Raw genomic sequence first — 16,511 nt, forward strand, 5'->3', positions numbered from 1 at the left:
CAAGGTCATTAACTGCTACTTACCTCTTGATATGCTCTCCAGTTCATGGGAAGTGATCAGTGCCTGAAAGAAAGCTGTCACGTTGAATGATCAGTAGGACAGACTGGAGATTTTACAGCCAACTTGCTGTGTTTGAACACCTTGATAGCGTCCAGAAAGGTTTGAATCATACTACCCAAATGATCCAGCAAGCCATTAAAACATCCATTCTGCAGTCTGTTGAATGACAAATGCCATTCTGCAATCAGGACCAGGCTGGCAGCTCTGTGTAGGTTGAAGTCCCAGCCAACTGCAGAGATCTTGATTAGATTTCAAATTGGTGCAAATATTCACAACTTTCTTTAAACGTTCAGAAATGTAAAACTGTGCACTTCACAAAGCACAAAAATGTAGTAATGTATGATTACAGTATGTCTTCTCCGATTCCTCTGAGTGCGAGAACGGTGTCCCTCAGGGTAGTGTTTTAAGCATGGTTGTCTTTTCCATAGCTATGAATAGTATCACGTCAGTTGTTAAATACCTTTCCAATGTTCTTTGTTTGTTGACAATTTCTGTCATTTGTTCCTCTCTATTCCTTGCAACAACTTGTCAGCTGCAACTGACTCTTCAATGTTTGGAGGAATGCTGGCCGTGGTGGTCTAGCGGTTCTAGGCGCTCAGTCCGGAACCGCGGGACTGCTACGGTCGCAGGTTCGAATCCTGCCTCGGGCATGGATGTGTGTGATGTCCTTAGGTTAGTTAGGTTTAATTAGTTCTAAGTTCTAGGCGACTAATGACCTCAGAAGTTAAGTCACATAGTGCTCAGAGCCATTTTTTGTTTGGAGGAATGGGTGGAGAAGAGGGGTTTTAAATTCTCAACTGGGCGGTCTGTGTGCTTTCTTTTTAACCATTCACATTTTGCTTTAAATGTTCCTGAGTTGAGGATGAAGGACACTGTTCTTAATTTTAATGACAAGGTGCAGTTTCTGGACCCCACATTTGACTCTTAAATGTATATGGTTGCCACAACTTGGGAACCTGAAAAAAGGTCTCTAAAAGCACTCACTATTTTAAAATGTCTTAGCCAGAATTCACTGGGAGCAGACTGAACTTGTCTGCTACAGTTTTACAGGCTCTTGGTGCAATCTTGGCTTGATTACGGGCACACAGTGTAAGGATATGCTTGACCCTCTTATTTCAGATTTGTTGCAAAATGAAGGAATTCGGTTAGGCACAGGGGCCTTTAGAATTAGCCTCATATTGAGCCTTTGTTCTGAGGCTAGTGAGCCATCGCTACACAGCAGGCAACAACTTCTCATGGTGTGACAGGCCTAAAAGACACTGTGCATGCCATGCACTCCCTGCTTATCACACTACTGTTACCAATGGAAAGGCTTTCTATGTGATTCACACGAAATACTGCTTTTTAGAGATGGGTGTGGCTAGTTCTAGTTTTACACCAAGATTGCCGCAGAACTGCAACTTGGCTCCTAAGGAGACCCAGAATTATTTTTGATTTGATGAATTATTAACAAGACTGCACTTCTCATTTTATATTTCAATTTCTGTTTTTTTAACTTTTAGATAGGTATTATGGTTTTAAAGTTGTGCACACTGATTTCTCCAAATGCAGGGACCCCCCTTGGCTGTTCAGAAACGTTCCCCAACCATGTCTTCAGGACTCACTTTCCCCTTACATATATATCTGCTGCAATTCCCTTAGTGCCCTAGTGCAGCACACGTACACAGCAGAGAAGCTGGTCCAGCTAGTACATGACATCTTACAGCAGTGGGGGAAGCAGGTGTCAATCTACTGGGTACCAGGGCATGCAAGAATTTAGGAAAATGAACAAGCAGGCAAAGCTGCCAAGGAGGCCTGCCAGGAATGTGATAGGACACAATTTGCCCCCTGCAGGCTGTCATTTCACTGGTGGGTTAGAGATCCACGCAACTGTAGGGAGAGGAGCGGCTGGCAATGACAGATTTTAAAATTTTGTGTGTGTGTGTGTGTGTGTGTGTGTGTGTGTGTGTGTGCCGCGCACACTCTCTGTCCACACTTGTTTCATATAATTTTAGTATAGCTGCTAAAGACCTTCCCCTCCCATGTGAGACAGCCTCACTGAAGGCACATTCAGTGCCAGGCAAGAGAGTTTGTGTATTCCAGCAAAGTTGAGGATTATGCCAGACAGGCTTTGACAAGAGCCGGACAAATCGTGTCTCACATAGGGCAAGGGTGGCTCTATTGGCCTAGAGAAGCCAACCCTAACAGAAGAGTACAGCCCAAAGGAAAATCCTAGTCCACTATGTTGGGGTTTGGGTGTGGGGCTAACAACCCTACATTGTAAAATGGAATGTTTGCAGTGACCACATGTTGGCCACAGAAGGATACATGTTACAGTGTGATGACCCGACAAGGAAAAAGTTTAATGAGAAGGAAAATGGATATTACGATAGCCACTTGCAGTGTGAGGACATGTAAGACACACTGCAAATTGCAAGAAATTAGAGAGGAAATAGATAAGTGAACATAGCTGCCTTAAAAGAAACATGGGAAGGGGCAGAGAATGGTAGTATCGGGGAAACATATACTGTGGTATAATGGAGGGGTACAACATACCAGCTTTCTTAAACATAGGTAAATGAAAGCAAATGTACTTAGTTTCACAGCAGTTAGTGTTAGGTTCTCTTCTTTGAGATTTAAGAAAATAAAAATTTTAATGTTAAACAATGGAAAATCCAGGATGGAATATAACAATGTCATGAGAAGGAAAGTTGCTACTCACCATGTAGCGGAGATGCTGACTTGCAGATCTACAATTCAGCATCTCCAGTAAGTGGTGAACAGCAACTTTACTTCTCATAACATTGTTACATTCCATCATGGATTTTCCAATGTTTGATTTTTGCCTGACAGCTTTTCTTCGATCCTAACCCAGTGCTGTTTCCTTTTGTTACTATTTGTTTTTGCATAACTATACTGAATGTCCATCCTTCTCTCTCTTCTTTCCTGTGTTTCTCTTGCCATCTTACAAACCGCACTGCACCATCTACTTACAAGCCACACTGTATCAGTCATCTCAGCCGCGCACAACAGATGGCTCGAAGACCAAGCTGATTGTTGGTGCAGCATCTTATGTCACACATTACTCCTGCCAATTTAATCAATCCTATACTTTCAAACTGATCACTCTACCTGCATCATTTCCCGTATTTTTGTGTGTAAACTCCCAGACCACAGTAATAATAGACTAAGGCTTATAGATTTCGTCAGTGAGAGTGGGATGATGACGAAAAGCCCATGGTATCCAAGGAAACACATTAAAAAGTGCATAAAATAGAATGTCTCCGAAATTAAATAGAAGCAAGAATTATGAAAGGGGTAATTATAAGCATTTTTTGAGACAAGAAAGAACAAAAAGATGGAAGAGGATATGGAAACTAAATGGGAGGAGATACTGAAAAGGGCCATCAGAGTAGCTGTGGAGGAAGTACTGGGAAGGGTAGAACACGAAAGACCAGTTAAATGGTTTGACAAGGAGTGTCCACAGGTAATCTAAGAGATAAATGGAGCAAAGCAAAGAATGCTCCAAAAGAAAACAAGACTAGTGGGCAAAGAGAATAAAGAGAAGAGGGGAAAGAGTGAATTACTTATACGGGGTGAAGAAAAGGCAGTATGAAAGGAGAAAGATAGAGCACTTGGATGAAATGAGGGACAATAATGAGATATGAAAGTCCCTGTAATTAGGAGGAACAAATCCACAATGGTTCAAATATTTTTACTGTAACAAGTGCTTGAGAAATTTTATGAATATGACAGTAACTTCATCAGCTGTACTTTGATTTTATATATGCCTATGACAGTCTAGACAGGAATAAGATTCTCCAAAGTATGAAAGATTTTAGAATTCCTCTAAAATTAGTGAGGCTGACAAAAATGACAATGAAAGCAACATTTTGCAAGTTCAAAATAGAGCAGGAGTTATCAGGCGAGTTCAATTTAGGGAGGTGACTGCAGCAGGGAGATGAGATCTTTGCGATGCTCTGTAATGTAGCCCTAAAGAAGGAAATTTTGCAAAATGTCAAGAAATCCAGGAGGAACAATATGTAACTGGCAGAAGCATGTAGTGGCAAATGCTGATAATGTAGCATTAATTGTTAGGAATGTCAAAGCTTAGAAGGGTAATTATGCTGCATTACAAGGAGCAGCATGGAAGTTAGGACTGGAGCTGAATACAGGCGAAACAAAGTACGAAGGTGGTTTGAAAAGTTCTCATAATCACCAAGAGAGATCAGCACTAGCGCAATGAGTTGTTCATATGATATTCATTGGACTGTCACCTGTAAACACATGCCATGTCAGTGCTCTTGGAAGAGAGCTGTGGCAGTGACGTGGCTCTGTTGTTGTTCCTGCATAGTGATTTGCGAAGATGGAAAAAAATCAAGATTCGAACAGTGATTAAGTACTTTGTAAAGAAAGGTATGAAAACAAAAAACATTCATGCCAATTTCCAGAACAAACTGGGGGACTCTGCTCCTTCATATTCAACTGTTACCAAGTGGACAAATGAATTTAAATTTGGTCTGGAGAGCTTAGATGATGCAGTAGTCGGCCAAGGTGTGTCATTACTCCAGAAATCATTGCAAAAGTGCACAAATAGTCATGGAGGATCACCAGTTGAAAGTGTGTGAAGTTGCTCAAGCTTGCCAGATGTCATCTGAAAGGGCATATCACATTTTAACTGAAGAAGTAGAAATGAAAAAGTGTCTGCAAGATGGGTGCTGCGATTCTTGGTGTTGGATCAAAAACGCATGAGAATGCCATGGCAAAATTACACAAACTAAGGTATAAATCATTGCCACACCCACCTTATTCACCTGATATGGCTCCTTCAGACTTCCATCTCTTCCCAAAACTGAAAATTTTTCTTGGTGGATGAAGATTCACTTCAAATGAAAAATTGATGGCCATAGTTGACAACTATTTTGCAAGCCTGGAGGAAACTCATTTTCAACGTGGGATCAAGGCACTGGAACATAGTTGGACCAAGTGCATTAATCTACGAGGAGACTACACTGAAAAATAAAAAAAAAAGTTTCTGTGATGTAAGTACTTTTTTTCTGTTCTGTTCTGAGAACTTTTCAAACCACCCTCATATATGATGATGGGAGATCCCAGGAGAGAGAGAGAGAAGAGACTTCAATAGAAATAAATGGGAAAGAATATCAAGAGTGGAAATTTTTAAATGTGTAGGTTCAATAACAACAGTTGGTGACAGGACAACAAGAGAAATTAAAGAAAGGATAGCAAGTGGAAACTGATGTTATTAGGAACACAAAAAAATCAAAATACATTTGACTCTATTAAGACATATAGTAATGTATGGATTGTGACTACAAAGGAAAAAGGCTGGAGATTGAGATAGGAAAGGAAAATTTTGAGAAAACGATGTGGGGCAATGAGAGAGGAAGAAAGCTGGAAAATGAGGACAAATGCAGAACTGCAGATATTTTATGGACAGATGAATACTGTAGTAAAAATCAAGCATGGATCAATAACATGGGCTGGTCACATACAGAGAATGCTGGAAACTCTGAGTGTTTGAAAGTGTTTATACGAAAGCCCAAGGAGACAAGGAGAAGATGATGATGCAGGAAAAGGTGGCTCCAAAATATGGAAGAGATCTAAAAGCAATGGGAATCAGGAATTGGAGAAGGAAAGCACTGGACAGAGATGAATGGTGGCTGGTGACAAGGAAGGCAAGGTTCTATAAGGACTGTAAGCACTAACCAGCAACCAGAAACGGTAAGTAGCTAAAGACCTTGCTGTTGTGCACCCAAACCACCAAATCATCATTATCACAATCACCACATCATCATCATCATCATCATCATCATCATCATCAGTTGTAGGTTAAGTAGATGGCAGGTTTCAGATCATCAGCAGATACTGGAAAAGTGCAAGAAGAATATGAAGGACATTGCTTACAAATGTAACCCACCCTAGAATATTGCTCAAGTATGTGAGATAAGAGGATACTAAATGTATACAAAGAATGACAGCACAATTGGTAACAGGTTTGTTTGACCCATAGGAGGGCATCATGGAAACAATGAAATATATGAGCTGGAAAACACTTGGAGATAGATGTCAACTAAAAGACTAATTACAAAGTACCAAGAACCAGTCCTTGTGTGTGTTGCTCCTGTACAAACAGTGAAGATGAGATTAGACTGATTACAATATGGAAAGAGGCATTTAAGCAGTGAAATCAAAATAGACTGTATTTCAATTATTCAAGAACTATCACAATATTTTGTACAATGAAGAAAATAAAAAAAAAAAAATCTGTGGGCATTGAATCTAGAGCTTTTATATTATTGTGTAAAAACCTAATAAAATATGTTTCAGCACCTTTCTGCAAATTAACATTAGGAAATGCTATCATATCATATTCATTTGGCTCAGTGATAGAATTTTTTTATGCAAAAAGAAGATTTAGCTACTATCAGATCTTGCATAAGATTAAATGTTACTCAGATCTGAGAGACATCAATTAACAATAGGTCTTAAAAATTTGCATGCAATAGTCTTAAGGTAATTTTTATCATTTCACTTAGTTTTAAATTAATTTTTCAATATCATGCACAAACTATGTCTAAATATTTTGCTGAATATAAACTTGAAGCTATATAAGCCACAAAACTGCTGTAACTGATTACAGTTTGGAAGCCTGCTAATATATTTAAACAACTGTTCATGCAAGTTTATTGTAAAGTTATGTACAAGTAACAAACTGAATATTTTGTGACTTATGAGAGACGATTTTGAAGGTGAAAAGTAAATTGAAATCATTGATTCCAAATGAATTGGCTTTGCTTTGTAACATCATTTTTATCTGCAAGTGTGTTGCCTTAAGAAGAAAGTACAAATAAAATTAATAGAGGACATTTATTGGAGATTAGATATGTTTAAAACAGAAAAAATACTCTACGAATGGCAACAGAAACAGTTACTTGTATGATTATCAACGTTAGTACTGAGTTGACTGCATAGGCTTTCCCGTTATAATAATTTTTGGCAGTCTTAGGATTTAATGCCCTGTCAATCTTCAGGTCATTAGAGACAGAGCCCAAGTTCAGATTGTTTCAAAGATGGGGAAGGAAATTGGCCATGCCCTTGCAAAGGAAACATCTTAGCATTTGCCTGGAGTGATTTAGGAAAATAATGAAAAACCTAAATCAAGATAAATGGACACAGATGCCATCCCCCCGAATGCAAGCCCAATGTGTGTGTGTGTGTGTGTGTGTGTGTGTGTGTGTGTGTGTGTGTGTGTGTGTCGGAAAGAACACTGTGACATCAAAAACTGCTCTTTATGCGTGACTGCAACAGTTGCACTCTGTTGGTTATTTAATGGGTGGCACATGTAACCAACAACTAATGCATGCTCAGACAGTAAAGATAAAGTTTCATATAGATGAACAATATTAACACTTTATTTAAAACAAAATTTTCTGCACTAAAAGCAGAATTACAATGTAAATAGCTGCACAGTTTTAAAAAAACAGATATGACTAGCAAACTAATAGAATGCCAAAAGACACTGTACATATTTTGAATACAATCACATTCCACCATCACATTTATTCCTCTGAATTTCTTTTGCATGGAGCTAGTCACTGAAGTAAGTAAACTGATTAGTACACATGATCACCTATAAGACTAGATAATCCATTCTTGTGCTATTGCACATGTCTTTTGTAAACCAGTATAAACTGTAGAAAGTGGATTTTGTCTTTCTTGTGATGAAGCATACGTAACCACAAGGCACTTCCATTCTTCTGCTGCTACAGAATTTAACACACTATTAACAGCATTTTGCTATGAATGAGATAACCAAATTTAAAGTAGATGCTCCCTTCTTAATCAATTGTGTAAATTTCTGATGAAGTTTTTTTTTCCATTTTCCATTTCTCTACTTGAGACGAGCACATCACCACCTAGTGTTTTTCAGAATAATTAAGAAAAATAATGGATGATATAAAAGTTCTGGTCCCTAAAAAACTGTAGCCTCCAAACAAGTCACACCACATCATCAAAGCAGCAAATACGAATATACAAAACAGCACTGTACAAACACTAGGAAAGTAAACATGCTTACAGAATAAGTGGATAATTTTTAGAATGGGATTTTAATTCGGTGTTCCAACTTTGTGGTAATCACAGAACTTCATTAAGTTTTTTCAGATGGACAATGGCTTTTTCTAATACAAGATAATCAAATATATGCTTAATAAATTGATGTCATAGTTATGTAACATTATACACACTTCCAATGTGAATCATTCATGGGGATACCCATTAGTAATTGGTGACAGTATGAAGTAATATAGCAATGGTTTATCTGTTTCCTGAGATGAAGGTCTGCCTTTGTTAGTGTTTGCTCATGAAGTCTGAATACTTGATTAGCTACAAGGAACATGCAAAACTGAAAAGGTAACCAAAAGTAATTATGTTGGAAGAGAGAGAAACTGGACCTAAAAAGCAGTTAGAAGAATTTCTGAAAGAGTTAGGTGAGACTAAGAGAGGTCCAAAGTTCAAATGTTCTTACTAAACGCTTGGATGGGGTCACTATGACTCAAAATGCTAAACAGCAGTTCCTTTGAAGCTGACATGGCATAGGAATGGATACCTTTGTGACTTCTCCTCATTGTTCTGATAGATTTTAGACACACTTCAAATCTGTAATGTAATTTCTTTTCTTCATTTTTCTTGATAACCATGCCTTTCTCACAGAGAGTCAGTTTCATCCTTTGACAAATTCAATGACACCTTTCACTCTGTCTCCTAAAAGGTAAAAATAAAATATATATTACTCAATAAGCATTTGCTTGTTCCACGCAAATTTAAATCTTTATTTTCATCTGTTCATGTACCAACCTATAAATCAATAAGATGTTGCTATATTATGAAAATGATAGTTGCTACTCACCATGTAGCTGAGATGCTGAGTCGCAGATAGGTACAACAAAAAGACTGTCAGAAAATGAGCTTTCAGCCAACAAGGCCTTCATCTGAGATAGAAAACACACACACACACACACACACACACACACACAAACACAAACAGTGTGGGTGTTTTTTTTCTATCTCTGATGAAGGCCTTGTTTGCCGAAAGCTCATTTTTTCCCAGTCATTTTGTTGTGCCTATCTGCAACTCAGTGTCTCCACTATATGGTAAGTAGCAACTACCCTTTTCATAATATTGTTACATTCTATCCTAGACTTTTCACTGCTGAATATCATGCTGCCACATTATATGTTACAATGGTGAGAGTTAAGAAAGAAAAACTTACTAGTAGGGATCTGTGAAGTGTAATAATTATATTTGCACTCTTAGGCAGTATGAGTTCACATGCATACTGTAACACATCTGAAACATGTAGCCACACATAATGAGGGGAATACCTTAAAATAATTTTATCCCCTCCATTGGGATCAGTGTTGAACACTGTAATTGTGGTGTGAATAGAAGACAATTTATAAAAGATACAACACCCATCTGCAATTTATTTTCTTGAAATACTTTGTACTTTTACCCATAAACTAGCTATCAAAACACAGTAAGCTCATCCTCAGATTGTGGAAATCAGAGCAGATTACAACATAAATGTGCCATGCTTCCAGTTATCTTACAAACCCAGCTGATATTCTGAAGGCAGAAGTCTAACAAGACATTCTCAGTAGTTCACAGTCAAGTTTTATAGTTTTTCAAAGTTACTGTCCTGTTGGGGCAGCTTGTATGGACATTAAAATATCTACATTACTCAGTGTTATATCAATGTAACTTACAAATACGACATTGCTTTGTGTGAAGTTGGAATATATCAGTGTCAGAAAAATAAGCTGTGGATTAGTAAATAAACATAAAATTTAATTTGTGAGGAGCTGACATAGAACTGAACTAAATAACTGAGGTAAAAAAATTTCTCTTGGACATCTATCAGAAAATACTGCACAAATCATTAGTATACTGGTGCCAATTCTGAACTGCTCTGCTCACTGTGAAATAATTCTAAATATGGTGATGATTTTACCCATATGCCATCTTCCTGACATTTGTTATGGGGGGCCCATAATAACAATGGGCAATTCCTTAATGAATATCCAATTTCATCCCTATGCCACTCCTGTTCCTCACCCTTTGCCACAGGGATCATATCCCTGTGGAAGAAACAGGTGCAAGACCTGCCAAATTCACTCACCCAGCACTTCCTACTCCACTCCTGTAAGAGGCTTATCCTACCCCGGGTCATCTATGAAAGCAGCCATGTCATATACCATCTCTGCTGCAAACACTGCACAGCTTTTTATGTCGTTAACACTACCTGCCAACCAGCTGTTATTTACTAACGTTCCAGTATCAGATACAATGAAGATCATAAGAGAGAATGTTGCTCCAGATGTTTGTGACTTAATTGAATTATGTCTTCATTCGAGCTATTTTAAATACAATGGTGAATTCTATGAACAGGCTGACGGCCTTGCCATAGGCTCACCCATTTCACCAGTTGCAGCTGATGTTTTTATGGAGCATTTTGAGCAACAAGCATTAAGTAGTGCTCCTTTGAAGCCTTCCTGCTGGCTCTGCTATGTGCACAATACATTTGTTATATGGCCACATGGCGAAGAAGAACTTTATGCATTCCACAATTTCTTAAATGGAATTCACCCCAAAATCAAATTCACCTTGGAGGTTGAGAGTGAGGTCGGTCTCCTGTTCCTAGATGTGTTGATATACAGAAGATCTGACAACACTCTAGGTCACAGAGTGTACAGAAAGCCGACTAACACAAACAAGTATTTAGATGCCACTTCGCACCACCACCCAGCCCAGAAGCAAGCAGTACTCAACACTCTGTCTTCAAGGTGCCTTCCGTATCAGTGATGACGACAACTTAGAATCGGAGTTGAATTTTTTTAAAGAGGACATTGAAGGCAACTGGGTATTATAGTTATTCAACTGGGCTTTTAGGCGAAATATTTATACCGTTAATAAGAATGACGAGGAACCGCCTTCTCACTCCATCAGGTTACTGTTCGTTTCTAGGGTCACTGACCACATAAGCAGAATTTTAAAGAAAAATGGTGCTCTGACATCTTTCTTTAGTCAAAACAAAATAAAAGACTTTTCCCGAAGGAAAACGGATGCACCTGATTACCTCCACAATGCAGGCGTCTATCAAGTGTCATGTGGCTGCGGCAAAGTGTATATAGGCGAAACGGGAAGAACTGTTAAAGAACGCATTAAGCAACACGAACGGCACAAGCAGCTAAAACAAAGTGCAAAATCGGCAGTAGCAAAACATCACAAGAAATGTGGCTCTAACATCGATTTTAATAACGTACATGTACTGGCTAAAGAAGAATCATTTATAGAAGAAAGGTCCAAGAAGCAGTTGAAATTTCTAAGAATGCATCTAATTTCAATACAGAGGGCAGCTATAGGCTTCTGATATCGTGGCTCCCCGCCATCAAGGAAGTAAATATGCGGCCATGGTGTGTGAGCGGCATAAACAACATGCTGCAAGTCACCTCGGTGGACAATAATATTTTGGGTAAACATTCCCTCTCTCTTGCTCTGTCCGTTTTGAATCTAGCCACTGATGATGACCAACCAATAGCGGTAGCAGGCATTTCAACCAATAACCCTTCTCCAGCATAAGTGTGGAATTGTACATTTCTATCCAATGACAATGACCGCCAATGGTATCCACAGGAGATGAGCTGCCAACACCCCTTCTTCTGTATTAGCCTATGAGTATGGCCCACCAATGGTAGCCATATGAATTTTAACCAATACTATCACTTCTCCAGCATGAACACCAGAAAATTTCCCCTTTATAAGTGGATGTGACACTCGTCTCTGACACTGTTCTACCAGTAGTGGACACCAAAAGATCCTGAGGAAGATCCCAGCAGAGGGGTCGAAATGCCGAACATTTTAGAAGAAACATGACGCGGCCTAATAAGCCAGATTTTAACTTCACTGAGCCTATGTGTTCACTGAATTTCATGTCCCTACACCCAACGATTCATATGAGTTGACCGTTTGTAATTACAACTCGTTCATATTGTCGCAGAAACTGTGGTGTAGTGGTTATGATACTAGACTGTTGCATGCAGGGTCATGAGTTCAAAACTCACCTGAACTGTAAAAATACATTCTAGAAGTATCCATAAATGTCAAGAATCATTGCAGTGGAATGTTCTGTAACTGTATATATACCATACATGTTCTGGCCGGAGGCAGTTTGCTCCACGCTCTTCTATGTGCAAGTGCTGAATAAACCTTTGTTAAGTGAAGTTAGTGTTCATCATGCATCTAATTACACCCTCTTCTTCGTGACATTATTCTCATGGAGATGCTGGGTATTGGAACTTGTGACACAGTGGCTCCCACCAGGCCACGACAGAGCCGCCATTTACGTGGTGAGGAACCAGAGTTTGAGCTGTATTTAACAGACTGCAATCTATCGGAGACAGAAGAAGAAGAGGATGTTACGATAACAACAACTACGTGCCACCACATGAGACATCCTTCCGGGTTCTCTCGTGTCGATGGCCAAGATCGAAACAAGTGGCTGAAGGTATATGAGCATATAGTTGGCTAACGTATTATTCTATTTGGAGGGCACTGCCAAGTAACGGTATGAGAACAGCAAGGAGAAGCTCACAAGCTGCGAAGTATTCTAGGTGGAACTGCGCAAGTATTTCGGTGACACACAATGACAGAATTGCAAGGCTGTAGATAAATTGAAATGCATAGCACAGCGTCCTGGAGAAACTACAGCATCCTACATTCAAGATGTCTTGGAGCTATGTAAAATAGTGGATCCTAGTATGAAGGAGGAAGATAAGGTTGCACATCTCATGAAGGTTGTTGCTGAGGACATGTATCGAGCCCTACTTCTGAAGGAGGTTTCGACAGCAGATGGCTTCATAAAATGGTGCCAATATATCAAGACAATCCATCAAAAAAGAATTACACGCAAGAAGTTTGAACGGCTTCCAAACATTGTATCAATGTCTATGAAGGAGGAAGGAAGTGATTTCACAAGCGTTCTTCGTAAGATAGTGAGAGAGGAAGTTCAGAAAGCATTTGGATTGCACGACGAGCAAAAGACTGAGACACTTCAAGAAGTCATAAGGGAGGAAGTGGAACAGACATTGAACCCAATCTCTCGTCCTTCATTTCCCTTTAAAACAGTGAAAAAGTTGAGACCTAGGCGAAGTTACATTCCTACAATGCCGCATGAGGAACCTGTTTGGACACCAAGGAAGACTGACGTCTGGAGGATCCAGGATAACCAACCAGTATGTTCCCACTGCGGACAACTGGGACATATGGTGTGCTATTGTCGAGAAAGGCAGCGAATATTTGAAGATGCCTGCACCAGAAGACAGCAGACCGATCCTAGCTGACGCCAACTCCGAGACGACGAAGACAAACAAGATGATGTGGGTGCAGGACGATGTAGGTCACCATCACCGCAAGCTAGCCACTGGAGAGGATGCTCCCCAACACGCCAATCAAGGTCTCCATAGCTGATTAGAAGCTCCAGCCGATCACCTAGTTGCTGCAACCTGGAAAACTAAAGGGTGCGACATTCCTTGGAGGTGAGGCCGCCGAAGAGATAAATCCTCTGCAGTCAATCACTACAAAAATGATAGGAAACTACATCAATATCCTCATGGATGGCTGACCAGCCCAAGCTCTTGTGGACTCTGGAGCAACATATTCAGACATTTCGGAGAAGTACTGTTGGCAGTTGAAGAAAACTGTATTCGTTGACAACAAAACATCTCTCCTGAAGGTGGCTAATGGGAATTATGTAAAACCTACAGGAAGTTGTGTCATTCATGTGGGTATAAGTGGCCATACACAGCCCTTGGAATTCATCATCTTACAAGAGTGTAGTCATGACGTCATTCTCGGATGGGACTTTTTAAAAGCTTCTCAGGGAATTATAGATTGTGGTCACTAGAAGATTATGCTAGATGAGATGAGATACTGTGGACAGGAAGATGCGCATCTGAGTGTGTGGAGACTATATGTGCTGGATGAAGTGATCAATCCTGCAGTCAGTGCTAGAAAGGTAACTGTCATGTGTCATGCCATGCATCAACCCACGGATCTTGAAGTGGAATGTAAGAGAAGTATACCACTGAAGAACAACTTGGTCATTCCAGCCTCTGTCGTCTCATTTACGAACGGATTCAGTGAACTGTGGATAGTTAACTGTTGCCAAGAACTGCAGATCCTTCCAAGACACATGTGCGTATGAAACGCTGAGCCGTTAATTGCAGAAAGAGTCATAGAAACCTCCCGTGCCGAGTCTGTGGGCAAAATTAGCACTACCACTATGAGACAAGATCTTCTAGCTCGACTGTCACCAAATCTCACTAAGGAACAACAGAAGAAGCTACTTGCCATACTTCAAGAGTTATCTGAATGCTTCAATCCACAGGTGAAAAGCAAAGTAGACAAATCAACGGTGATGCACTGGATTAGCAGTGGAGACCATCAACCAATAAGCCAGAGAGCATACCATGTGTCAGCAACAGAACGTCGAATAATTCACGACAAGGTAGAGAAAATGATGAAGAATGACATCATTCAGCCTTCACAGAGCCCATGGTCGTCACCAGTGGTTCCCGTCAAGAAAAAGGATGGCAGTTGGCACTTTTGTGTTGATTACAGGAAGCTTAATAAGATAACTAAAAGGGGCATTTATGCCCTTCCAAGAATTGACGATACACTAGATTGTCAGAAGGAGGCTAAGTTTTTCTCAACCATGGACATGTACTCAGGTTACTGGCAAATCGAAGTAGATGAGGCTGATGATGAGAAAACTGCATTCATCACCCCTGAGGGCTTGTATGAGTTTAAGGTAATACCATTTGGTTTGTGTAATGCACCAGCAACTTTTGAATGGATGATGGATAATCTTCTAACTCACCTGAAGTGGACAATGTGTCTTTGTTATTTAGATGACATTATAGTGTTCTCAGAGACATCTGATGAACACGTAAAAAGACTGAGGGTCATTCTTAAGTGTCTCCAACAAGGCGGGCTGAAACTTAATCCAAGAAAGCATCTCTTTGGAGCAAAAGAAATCAAAATACTTGGACACCTTGTGTCAAACGAAGGTGTGCGGCCAGATCCAGAAAAGGTGAGACCTATAATGGAATTTCCTATTCCTAAAAGTATTAGAGATGCGAGAAGCTTCCTCAGATTATGTTCTTATTACTGTCGTTTTATCAAAGATTTTTGTATCAAAGCCAGGCCACTCCAAGAGTTGTTAAAAGCCGATGCTAAATTTATCTGGGGTGGTGCTCAACAAGATTCTTTCAGTGTGCTGTGAAAAACTCTGACGACTGACCCTGTGCCTGGTTTGTATGATGAGAGAGCACCTACAGAACTACACACAGATGCCACTGGGTATGGGATTGGTACTGCTCTGGTGCAAATTTTGGATGGAAAAGAGAAGGTTATAGCCTATGCTTCTAGGACACTTACAAAAGCCAAGAGAAACTACTCAACTACAGAAAGAGAATGTCTTGCTGTGATCTTGGCCACTTGCAAATTTCAACAGTATCTCTATGGAAGGCCATTCACAGTTGTTACAGACCATCATTCACTTTGCTGGTCAAGAGGTCTTAAGGATCAAACAGGACGACTCGCCAGGTTGGCACTACGTCTTCAAGAGTATGACATTATCATAGTGTACAAAAGTGGAAGAAAACAGCAACATGCCGATTGTCTCTCAAGAAACCCTGTCAAGACCATCAAGACTTTGATGAAGGTAGAGACTGTCGCGCTGCACTCCAGGATCTCTCTGCCGAGAAGAAGAAGAATGCCAAGATATCTCATATTATGCTTACCTTAAATCGGTCAGAGGGTGTGAAAGGACAATTTAAGGCAGTAAATGGATTACTTTGCAAGAAAAACTTTGATCCGTTTGGAAGGATGTGGCTACCAGTGATTCCTAAACACATGTGCTTAGATGTTCTACAGAAATTCCACGACACACCTGAGGCTGGACATTTAGGATTTATTAAGACATACAATAAGATCTGCAAGAGATTTTCTGGCCAGGTTTATTTAGGAGTGTCCGTCACTATGTGTCACACTGTCGGGAGTGCCAGAGGAGAAAGGCAGTTCCTCAGAAACCACCTGGACGACTCATATCAATTCCACCAGCCGAAATGCCTTTCCAGCGTGTTGGGATTGATCTCCTCGGATGATTTCCAAAGTATGCTAGTGGCAATACATGGATTATTGTTTGCACTGATTATCTGACACTCTATGCCATTACAAAAGCTGTGAAAACAACCGAAGCATCCGAGGCATCCAAATTCATCATGGGAGACATTGTATTAAAACACGGTGCCCCAAGGTCGTTAATTATGGATCAAGGAAAAGTTTTTCAATCAAATCTTGTAACAGAAATAAACCGTCAGTGCAACAT

General features: G+C 39.9%; 1 protein-coding gene across 1 annotated transcript in view; it reads right to left on the reverse strand.

Annotated features, from left to right (window-relative positions):
- Positions 1 to 8,149: 8,149 nt before the first annotated feature.
- The window catches only part of LOC126175735 (transmembrane protein 19), an 82,070-nt gene continuing 73,708 nt past the window's right edge, over positions 8,150 to 16,511 (reverse strand). Inside the window, exon 8 of the mRNA XM_049922686.1 lies at positions 8,150 to 8,823. The gene's annotated coding sequence lies outside the window, so the exon portion shown is untranslated. The remainder of the gene's footprint in view (positions 8,824 to 16,511) is intronic.

This window comes from Schistocerca cancellata, chromosome 3, assembly GCF_023864275.1.
Source record: "Schistocerca cancellata isolate TAMUIC-IGC-003103 chromosome 3, iqSchCanc2.1, whole genome shotgun sequence".
Classification (NCBI taxonomy): Eukaryota; Metazoa; Arthropoda; class Insecta; order Orthoptera; family Acrididae; genus Schistocerca; species Schistocerca cancellata.